The sequence below is a fragment of the Cimex lectularius genome, unplaced genomic scaffold (genome assembly GCF_000648675.2).
Source record: "Cimex lectularius strain Harlan isolate CLEC.00 unplaced genomic scaffold, Clec_2.1 scaffold234, whole genome shotgun sequence".
In the NCBI taxonomy this organism is placed as follows: domain Eukaryota; kingdom Metazoa; phylum Arthropoda; class Insecta; order Hemiptera; family Cimicidae; genus Cimex; species Cimex lectularius.
In genome coordinates, this window is record NW_019392804.1 from 543,399 (window position 1) to 555,197 (window position 11,799).

Consider the following 11,799-nt stretch of genomic DNA (forward strand, 5'->3'; position numbering starts at 1 on the left):
TGACGAGAGGCCAAAACTTGCCTGACGGACCCAAACTGCAGGGCAGGCAAACCAAAATGATCGTAAGCTACCAAACTACATTTTTTTATGTTGCACACAAATATTGAGGGAAGTTAAAAGCTTACAATAATCCGGGAAGTGCACATGGATTGGATTACCTTAGGTATGGTTAGGTAGGGTTCGTGTTAGAGTTAAAGATGGATTAGGTTAGGTTAGGTAAGATAGGGTTAGGGACGGGTTAGGTTACACATTCATGTTTTTTCATAAAGCGGAGAAAATATGCGAGAGTGAAGCATAAGTTCAAATGCAAATGTTTTAATCGGAATGTGTGGCAATTCACCCAATTCTACATCAATAAAAACAAAAGTCATTAATGAAAAATTTAAGCCCAAATTCTTGATTGGTAGAGGTTTCATTATTTTGTCTTATTTTGCAGATCCTCGGGCAGTGCATACACAAGCAAGCATAGTCCTAATTAAAATGCTATCTTTGCAAGTATAAGGGATCATCAGAAAGTCTATTCGCATTGTACGGGATGACATTGATACGATTTATCGAATTTTGTTAATTTTTTTACCATCACAATCCAAAATCATCAACAAATTTAACAAATATAGGTTATTTAAATGGTGTATGTTACTGAGCAAAGAAGCTCCCCGGCATATAATCAGATTTCTCTTTCTAAATTGAAAAAGTGCATTTCTTGAGAGGTTAAGTGAAATTTGACCATTTTTGTCATTTAACTCGAGGAGCCACTAGTCGAAGGTGTTTATTTGGAGCATTCTACTAGTAAATTAAATAAAACTTAATGCTTATTTATTGTTTCAAGGTAAAGACCTAATTATTATAATGAGGTTAGACAACAAAAAGTAATGCATTTTAGCATATCCACTGATGTACCAGGCAGACAAACAGTACTAATACTGCTAATCCCTTCTAACCCCCCCCCCCCAACATCACAACCTCATAACTCAAACTTCACAAATATCACCCAAACACTGAAGATGGCGAAATGCCGAAACGCGTTTGAAACAACAAAAATCAGCGAGGAAGGCAAACCAGGATGATAGGTAACTATCAAACAAAAAGTGATTTAATTTTCTTGTGTCGTTTTCTTTTTTTATATGTGTGTATTATCGTTGCACTCTTTGGTCCTACCAATGGATAAGATAAGAAACCACTTAACTGCCCGATAATTATAAGCCTCATTCCTTATCAGAATTATTATGATAAAAAAACCGATAAGCTCACGTTTATAGTAAACGCACCTAATTCTAGATTTAAAAGTGCGCCTTCGCAAATCGAAATCAGGTCCGTCCGACAAAAATTGGCTCTAATTATTAAAGAAGATATTAAATTGTGTATTACATATATTCATTAAATTGTGTATTACATATATTCCACAAATAAAGTCCTAAAAATAATGAATTGAAAACATACTTTTACAAAACATTAGTATTGCCTTACTTTCAATACCAATCATGACTGATATATCTAGCACACTTACTGATTCTATTCAAAAACTCCAGAAAAGTGTATCAGATTTATATTAAATTTAAAATTCGTTGATCGTATTACAAATTTAGAGTTCTAAACATATTAAAACAAGAAGAAAAAAGTTCTATCACTAGCATATTACTAAAAATATTAGAATGAAAAAAAAACTATTTACTTTCATGAACGATTAATTTGACTAAAAAATGTATGTTATAGAAGCCTAAGAATCAAAGGTAATCAACTTGTTCGGTACCACCGAACTGAAATATTGGCTAATCCTTTAGCATAATTAATATTATATTTTACAACAACCTACCTGTTGATCTAAAACAACTAAAAAAATATGATAAAACTTAAAAATTAATAAAAAATGAAATCCGGCAAAAATGTAATAACATTCTAAACTATTTTCTATTCTATCGACACACATCATTATGGCAAATATTAACTAACATTGTATAAATTTGAATTATATAAATATAGTACAAATTAATATAGAATAAGAGAAAAATTTATAAACATTATTTGTAATTGTATAAAATTAAGTCGTTGAATGGTATAATTTGACCAAATTATATGACATTAAATAAAACCGCATTCATTCATTCTCCTCTCTCTCTCTCTCTCTCTCTCTCTCTCTCTCTCTCTCTCTCTCACTCCTTCTCTTCTTTCTCTCCTTCTCCCATTCCCCCTCAGGATATATATATAAACGATAAAATCTTATTATATCTCATTACATAATGTAGGTATATAATTTGTACGGATGGTAATTAATTAATTTAAAAAAATAAAAAAATGAAATGAAACAAAATATAGTTAATTGATGAATAGGTAAGTCAAGGGTAAGAAAGAAAGAGAGAGTTAGAGAGAAAGAGTGAGAGCAGCAGTATCTGAAATCCATAACGACAAAGATAGAGGGAGAGAGAGATAAAGGAAAGAAAGAGAGAGAGAGAGAGAGAGAGGCATTGCCTGCAATACATAAGGACAAAGAGAAAGTGATAGAGAGAAAGAGAGAAAATTTAATTAATAAGTAACAATTTTATAATAAGCATGATTATTGATGAAACAAGCCAATAAACTTCAAAATTCCTACTCCCATGAAAACTTCATCGTTTTAAAAACTGTTTTTCTTAACAGTTTCCATTACTTGCTAATCCATGATATAAAATTCTCTTCGATTAAAAAAAAGTTGCCATCAATTATAATTTTTAAACAACTCCACCTTTATGTATTGTTTATGTAATTTTATAAATTAAAATTAAATTAAGAATCTACGTAAATAATTTTTTAAACATTTTATTTTTTTTCATGCTCTGCTGAAATCGGGGATTTGACTTTTTTCACTCTCACCCAATCCCTGATTTAGCATCACATGAACATAAAACTATGGATCAATATAACTTTATAACCTACTTATAATTTACCGTTTTTTCCTAGGAAGTCATTAAAATCAAGGCTTTTTCCTTTTTTTTTGAGAAAACTCATTGTTGAGAAATTGTAATAAATTTAGTACAGCTGTCAGCTTAGAATGCCCTTTTCACCCACAAACTCTCATTCTTTAATTTGGTCGTTTCTGGTTATTTTGGTTTCGATGATTCTCGCTGTTTTGGTCCGCCGATTTTCTCTTTTTTGGTCTGTGTGTTAATTAGTCAAGCGTCAATGGAATAACAGGATACAAGGATGGACCGACCGGAAATCTCACAGCTCATTCCTTAGTTTTAATATATATATATAGAGAGAATTCATTGATATTTTGATGGTTGTAACCGCTGATCTTCAAACAAAAACTAGTCAACTAACACGTGAATTACACGTTTCTCCACGATTCTTCAAATGCATTTGTACGGCGTTGAAACGTTTACCAAGAGCTGGAGAAGCTTCGGCAGACCGTACAACAATCTGGAATGTATAGAACATGTTAAACACCGTCTAGGCAGCCAGCTTCCTATGCAAAGATAAACAGTTTTGCCAAAAAGTTAAATTGTCATATTTCCTCATGAGGCATGCTAGGTGATGAACTTGTAGCTTGTTTTTGTTGCTTTGTGGGTTATTTTTATTTAACAATGTCTCTCACCCAGCTAATACAACCATCCGGATCATCACTCATTTCATTGATTTCGCACTACCGCTAGTGCGCATGGGTTAGGTTAGGTTAGGAATAATTAGGTTGGGTAGGGTTAGGGTAAGGACTGATTAGACATGTTTAGGTTAGGGCTTAGGGACGTGTTAGTTAGCTAATATCAGGGTTACATATCCATGAATCTTTTTCTCTTGAAGCGGAGAAAAGGTGCAAGTGCTAAGCGCGATTTTCTAGGTTTCAATTACTCAACCACCGAATAAACATTCTTTTGTAATGTGGGGCAATTCAGAGTTAGTTAATGTTTACCTCTTCAGTTCTAACAAGATGAAGGGCAAATGCAGACAATTAAGTGAGAGGAATTAGAACGGTTCCCAAAACAAAATTCGTATATTATTGTGCCTACAGAGGCGTCGATTTGCATAAAATATTCTTGATTAATCCGGATAACGAATTTGTTCGACTACAACATGAAAACCCTCCAGACGTTGTGTTTATTTTTGTTGGGGTCTGCCGTGTGATGCACCTGAAGTATGGTCTTTTTCGACCATCCTGGACTGCCTATCCTCACTGGTTTGGTCTGTCAGACGCGCTTCGCCTTCAGTGGCTTATGTTTTGGATTGTTCCATCAGTTGTCATCACTGGTGTGGTGATCACGACTCAAGTCAGATAGCGCGCCACGGGCCTTAATGGTCAATGCTTTTGGCAGCCAAGAAGAGCGAGCATAGAAGTTGAGAGGGATATGTGCGATCCCAGACGGTCCATGACATTCAAACCAGGAGCCATTTTACTTCATACCCAGCAACTCAACCTTTTACATTCCACAGCCATTAATTGAGAGCATCGACGCAGCGGATTCAGGGCTGAACTCTCTCATTAAAGTGCGATCGCGCTCTCAACTATTCTGTTTAGAACGTCAACTTTCAACGGTCCCTTCAGGACCCACCCAACCTGCCACTAAACTGGGTTTGAGTAATGATTGTTAAAAGCACAGACCAATCAATAAAGAATACAGATAATTATAAGGATAATTTATTTTACCGTGGTTTATATTAGTTTTGAGATCATCACCAACTAATAGACTATCTTTTTTCTTTTTCTCTTCCTCTCTTCATTTCATTATATCCAGTGGTTTTGTGTTTTATTTTTTATTCAGTCGTAGTTTTTTTATAAGCTGGTGAAAGGTAAAAATGTCTTGGTCTTTCGTATTTCTTTGAAGGAATTTGGGTTGCCTCGGTTTTCTAGTGTTTGGAATAGAGAACATAATTGTGTCTGTGAATTGTTAATTTTATGCATTCCTCCGTTTCTTGATGTTGAATGTGTTGTGGTGGTATTTTCTATGTGTTTAAATATGTCTATTTTTTATCCTTTTGTACGTTATTGTATAATTTTAAGCATTTTAAGCTCTTCTGAATTATTATTATTGTATATAATCTGTAATAGGCTTTTTATTCATAATTCTACTCCAATGACTCAAATATAGGCGATTTTTTTGTATTTTGGTTTTAAAAAAAAATTTATTATGGTTCTCTAAACGTAGATGTAATCATGGCCTTAAATAAATGAAATGTTTAGATTTGAAATCATTTGACCTTTGTATTAGAAACTTGAGGGCTGCACCTGAAGTTGAGTGATACATTGCGAATCCATTTGATATTGTTAAACTCGAAAAGTTTACAATATAACGGTTAATAAACGGAAATACTATTTATAAAAACGTTCAAGTAAACAGTTATTAAAAAGACAATTGTTTGTCGAAATTGTCTATCAATAAGTGATATTGTAAGCTTAATATGACTTTTTCGCTAAAATCAGATATTAATTGTACGGGCCAAATCGAGAAGAAATGGGACTATTTAAGTTTTCTTAAATGTTTCGTGGTGAAACATTACTTCTTTTATTGCACATTTAAAGAAAAACAATTTAAGTCTTTTATTATTTGTAAATTAGATAGCTTATTGTCTGTTGCCCCTGAATTACAGCTACGCAAGGCTTCCTTGTCTTGCGGTAGTGTATCGGTGCCCCTGAGATCACGATTCTACGAAAATCACATATCTCTGCCAATATTACAAGACAAAAAACTCGGTTTTTGTTAAAAGGATTTCCCTTTATCTTACGTAACACGACTAATATTGGTTAACATCCATTATTGTCTAGAGCTTCAATAAGATTTTTACCAGATCCCAAAGTATCCTTCAGTGAGTATCCTTCAGCCTTGGCTTTTCCGCTCCCTGTAGTAGAAATCTCAGCATGCTGTTCGCACCAATAGATTGACATTTCTCTTCTTCCTGGCAATGTCGCACAGGCTTGTTTCTGCAGTGTCCAGTCTACTATCCATTCTATTCTCGTATTTTTCCCGCATGACGATAAGAAATCGAATCACGGATATGTAACCTAGTATGTCCTTAACTATTACCCAAATGTAATCTTAACCCTAGAATATTTAACCAGTTTCTCTCCATAACCCTACCTCGGCTAACCTTTTGGCAATTTGGTTCACCGTAAAAGGGTTCAGAACCGATAGGTGAACCTGATCGAACTTTCCTTGATCAATTTTCCGCCTCCACTTCCCTATGTGCCCTTGTACACAAACAAGGCTAATTTTGTAATTTTTCCAATGTATCACAGAGTCTTTTTGCAATCCCAAACGACTCTGGACGTTACTCTTGCCCTTAGCTCTGCCTGACTAGGTAGCTATTCTATTGTTAGTAATACCCAGCCTCTTGATCTCCCTGGCACAATGTTTAATAACTACAGTCTCCGCTTGAGTGACTTATATCCGAAGGCTTATATCCCTTATATTCTAGTCTTTCGAATTTTTCCATAGATAGCTGCTCTTTATCCATACTCCATTTTAGAGCCATGTGTACACCAGATATAGTCGGCATCAACTGGGATCTCTTCTGTTGTGTTTTGCAGATTTATCGACCAGCTTATGCAGATAATGTTCTCTTAGTTGTTATCAGGGATGTGGTCTAAGAAAAATATTTTTAATTTTAAATCTTCGCCTAGCTTTCGGCGCTTTCAGGGCTCTACAAAAGGAGTACAGGGTACAAACCGTACCTGAGAGAAATCGCACTCTAGTCATTGTTGTTTTTATTTCTACGCTTTTTACTGTCTGTGATATTTGTATAAATTAGCCTAGTCATTTCATAGTTGGAAAGGTGAAGAAGAAAGTGAAAAGGCATTCAATGTTATCATGGAATTAAAAGAAATTAAGGTTATATGCCTCTGACCAAAAATCAGTAAGTACAAAAATGTTTGTCTTGTTCTTATGTATACTGACAGGCAAAAAATTCCACCCAATTGATTTCTTTTCATTTTCTCGATAAAAAAAATTATGCCCTTAATATGTCTCATTGTTTGTACCAATAAATATTTGTTTATGTTATGTTTTAAATTGGAAATATTTAATATTAGAGGTAAACCAATCCGAAACAAGGATAAAGAATTTTTCAGTGTATAGTTTTTACGGAATTTGAAATGTTTATTCTGTCTCGTTTGAATTCTGAAGCAATAAACTTTAGTTTTCATCTTTGTTTTCTTAATTTCAATTTTTAAACTTTAAAATGCCACTTTGTGCTGAGGATGTTGCGCATGGTGTGACCCTTAGTGATGATGGACGTTCCATCAGGTATGCTACTATTGCCATCGGAGTTCCCTACGAAACACTGCGAGACGTCGTTATACGGTTTCGATAAACTGGGTCCTACCATAGAAGGTTCGGTTCTGGACGCCCTAGAGTAGCAGAACCACAGGATGACAGTTTGTTGTTGTTGACTTTGAGAATGTTGCGAAACCAGCACCTTAATGTTGTTCAAGCTCCAGGAAGTTCGAGGTGTCCAGATTTCTGAACGCACTGCTCGAAGAACATTAAATCAATATGGAATGATGGCTTTTCGCCCCGTAAGAGGGTCAAACCAGAGCACACAGAGATGCTCGCATTGCTCGAGAACACAGCCATTGGTCTTTGGACGTTTGGTCTGCTGTATTTTTAAAGGTGAGTATAGATTTGCTCTACGATCTCCAGATGGGCGTGGAAGGTACGAAGCCTGTAATTTTTCCCAGAGCTAACATAGCTCTGTGGGGGCGGAAATTTCAATGGAGAGTCGCACAGAGTTGGTTGTTGTTCGTGAAGGGTCTTTGTCGGCCTCTCGCTATGTGGATGACATTTTGGAACAGTCAGACGCGTTTCAACTCTTCGCCATCTTCTGTGCTAGGATTGGCAAACCAAAAAATGTAAGCTGCTGATTCATCACCCCACAGACCTCATATACGAATAGATATATATATTTTTTTAAGTATAATAGAAACATGCATCGTCTTGTTTTTCGTTGACGTGCATGGTTCCATCCAGGTGATGTTTACAGTTTTGAAGTAGGTTTCACCTAATGTGATAAATTCTTTTATTTGATTATCCGCTCTTGAAGTCTGTTACATCATCTAAATAAACAAAATTAGTTATCAGCACTACTTGACATGAAACTCTTTTGAAATTCATGTATGAAGGGTTTTTTCTTTTTGTTTCTGTTGGACTATCTGAACCCCATTCAGTTGGAGAAATTAAGACGACAGAGAATGAATTGTATGAATAAATTCACCTACTTGGTGCACGGTTTTTTAAAAGTTTAAATACTCCGGTTTGTTGCCTCGCATGAAAACCCATTTTCTATTTCATCATTGATTCTTGTACGTGAAAAGCTTCTCACCCTCAAATTTTAATTGCTCTTTTAGCCCTTATTCAATGTGATAAATTGTTGTCTGGTTGATGTTAAATTTTTAATGATTTTAGTTTGGTGTTAAACGTCGTCTACGTTATTAATGTCACAGGCAAAACATTTCTTGCAGAAGACGTGTCCATTGAGATTTGTGCCGGAGATTCTGGAAGTAAAAGGCAAAATATCTCTTGTAGCCAAGATGCGCTCGTAGCAGTGGGCTCACCTGTGAAGTAAGATCACGGACAATATGGGGTTGCGTGAGTGCACTGGAAGAAATAGGAAACAGAACAAATTGTTTGAACAAAATCTGAGATCTCAATTAATGCCGAATATATCTGTTATACAGATACCTCCTAAGTATGGATATCAGGTATCTATGGAAATAAACCAAGGTCTAGAATTTATGTAAGCCTTGAGATATAAGCCATTGTCTTTCAAGCGGAGACTGTGCCAAGGAGGCAATCGGAAGGCTTGGTATTACCAACAAAAGAATCTACTTGGACAACCAAAACCGTTTGGAATTTGACTAGAACTCTGTCAACCACTGGGGAAAACGGCTAAATTGGCCGAAGAAAGTTCGTTCAGGACACCTATTGACCCTGAACTCTTTTGCGGCATGTCAAATTGCCAAAAGAGTTTAAGGTTAAAGACGTATTAACTTAGGAAGAGTTAAGGTTAGGGTTAGGTTAGGTAGGGTGAAGGTTAGATGGACCCAAAAAACTGCTGGATTCATTTGGCTCATAAACCGTTCGTTGAAACTCCCATTAACATTTCCTAATTATAAAAATAATTATAAATAATTAAAACCTTGGCGAAAAGCAATGGATATCAAGAAATATTTATCAAATAAAAGAAGAGAAGAAAAGAATAAAACAACTTTTAAAGAAACAATAATTGGACTCAGCCACCCCACCAAAAATGAATCTGTAGGTTTTCGTTGCTACTATCAGAAAAAGTAGGTACAATTCTTAAACGAGGTGTTAGAATAGCTTTTAAAGGTACACGTTTACTTAGAAACAACCACCCAAAATCCAAAGACAAGGTTGACTGTCAAAAAGCGTGGTTTACCAACATAATTATAATGATTGCGATATCAAATATATAGGAAAAAGCGGCAGAGAAATTAAAACGAGAGTGAAAGAACATTGTTCCTAAATAGAACAAAATTTCAAAATTTAAGGACCATCTAAATGAAACAAAACTCAATTTCAATTTAAATTTAAATGCAACAGTTTCAATAAAGGGCACAGTTTCAATAAAGGATACAGTTTCAATAAAGGATACAGTTTCAATAAAGGGAAGAACTAGATTGATAAATGCATAAATAATATAACAGATTTTTATTTGTCTCCTATTTTAAACATGTACATAAAGATTATTTGGCATACAAATTAATCACTAATTTAAAATTATTTTCTTACCGTATTTACTAGGGTAATATTTATTTGTGTTTTAAATCACGTTCAGAATTGAGCGGATTAAAAACCAGTTTCTTATTGGAAGGTCGCGTTGTTCGCTCTCAATTCATGTGTAGAGACGTGTTTGTAACTCCTTCAACCCTTTTGATGAGCGTTTAATACTTAAAATTCGTATCGTTGAAAACAACAAACTGTGATTAAGAACCATCTTTTCAAAAGGTGAATAGTCATGCTTACCCCACCTTCATCATTGCGAGTAATAGCTTTTCCACCTACACTCGTCGTTCGGAAAAATACAGCAAAAATTACGATGGAGACTTCTCTTGGAAAGCAACAAAATTACCCTCCATGAGACAACGGGTTCAAAATAAGTGGTCGGTTCAATGGAAACGTATTTGCACAGAGACCTGCGAAAAAGTTCATTAAAGTACCATCGCAGAAAGTAACGGCAGAAATACTAAACCTACGAAATGTTAGCACGAGAATGAGACGGCATAAGCCGTATGATCTCCTCAGCCAACAGGAGTGTGAGTTATGCAATTATCGGGTAAAGGAAGACATATTCCATTTTGCCGCGGAATGCCTCATTCTGTCCCCCTGTCGTTTGTCTGCGTTCGGCGAAAGAACCGTGTCAATGGACAGACTCATAAAATTGCTCAACGGACCAGATTGGACGCACTTAGTCAATTATGCAAAAGCTGCCTGGGCTTATCGAAGGCTAATAGTAAACAAATTTAACTAAATAATTTTCTTTTATTTGTCTCTTTTACTACTCATCTCTTTTCCCCCGCTCTTTCTCTTGATATTTGTACTTCTATTTCTCCGGTCTCAGCTCCGGTTCATTGATTTTTACTTCTCAGTTTTCTGTACTTTTTCTGTTTCTCTATTCTGTTTTGGACTTGAATTCTGTTTATATGTGTCTTATTTTATGTATTATTTATACTTTGGTTATTTCTATTAATATACTACCGATGCATTGATAAATATTTAGTTTATTATTTAGTATTTTGTTATAAATATTACATTTACCATACCATTGTATTTATTTAGCTTAATGCATTTGTACGTTTATTTTATAGGATTAGTTAATAATTAATCCAAATTCCGGCAGACGGTTACCTTGCCGAATTAAGTTTAGTTTCTTGTCTGAATTATTGTAATTTTTATTTTTTTTCATGTGTTGGTGCAATAAACTTATTATTATACTAAACCAAGACAAAAATGATAGTAGGACAGCAGACTCCAGAAACATGTGGACTCGGAGCAACAAAAACAAGCCTATGTAGGAAGAACGTGGAAGAACAGGAAGACAAAGGCATCAGACAAAAATTGGAAATAAGTGGTCGGTTCAATGGGAACGTATTTGCAGAGTCCTGCGAAAAAGTTCATTAAAGTACCATCGCAGAAACTGACGGCAGAAAAACTAAACCTACGAATTGTTAGAACGAGAATGATAGTACACTGCAGACTCCAGAAGCGTATAGAAAAGCTAAAACAAACCTGAATAGAAAGAAGGACATGTTCTCTGCCTTCATACTCCTGGAAAAGGAAAAGCCAAGTTCTGAAAGATAAATTGGCCAAGTAAAGGTCGATCAGGACACATCCCCTGAACTATTTTTCGGCAAACCAACATGTCAAAAAAATGTTAGGTTGGTAGGGTTAGGTTAGATTAGGTTAGGTGTGGTTAGGGAAGGATTCTGGTAGCAGATTCTTATGACAAAGAAGTCCAAGATTAGAAGCATATATTTCACGATTGTAAACATGCCTAAGCAGTGGGAAATTTGGAGAGCAGCTTTAATTTTTCATGGCCCGTGAAAGCAGAACTTGTGATAGGGAAAGAAATATTCCGAGGACTTTTACTAATTCGTTCAATGCATAGATATTAATTTATTTAATAAAAAATAAATTGGACTCTTGACACAGTAACCCTCACCAGCCGTGTTTGTTATTTCTGTGTTACCGGAACAGCGTGATGTACCGTCCGCATGGTCATCCCACCTTCAACACACTTTGAAGGTCGAATTACGTCTGAGAATAAATTGAAGAACGTATGAGATAACGAATTTGATCAAAGATAACGTCTAAAGTG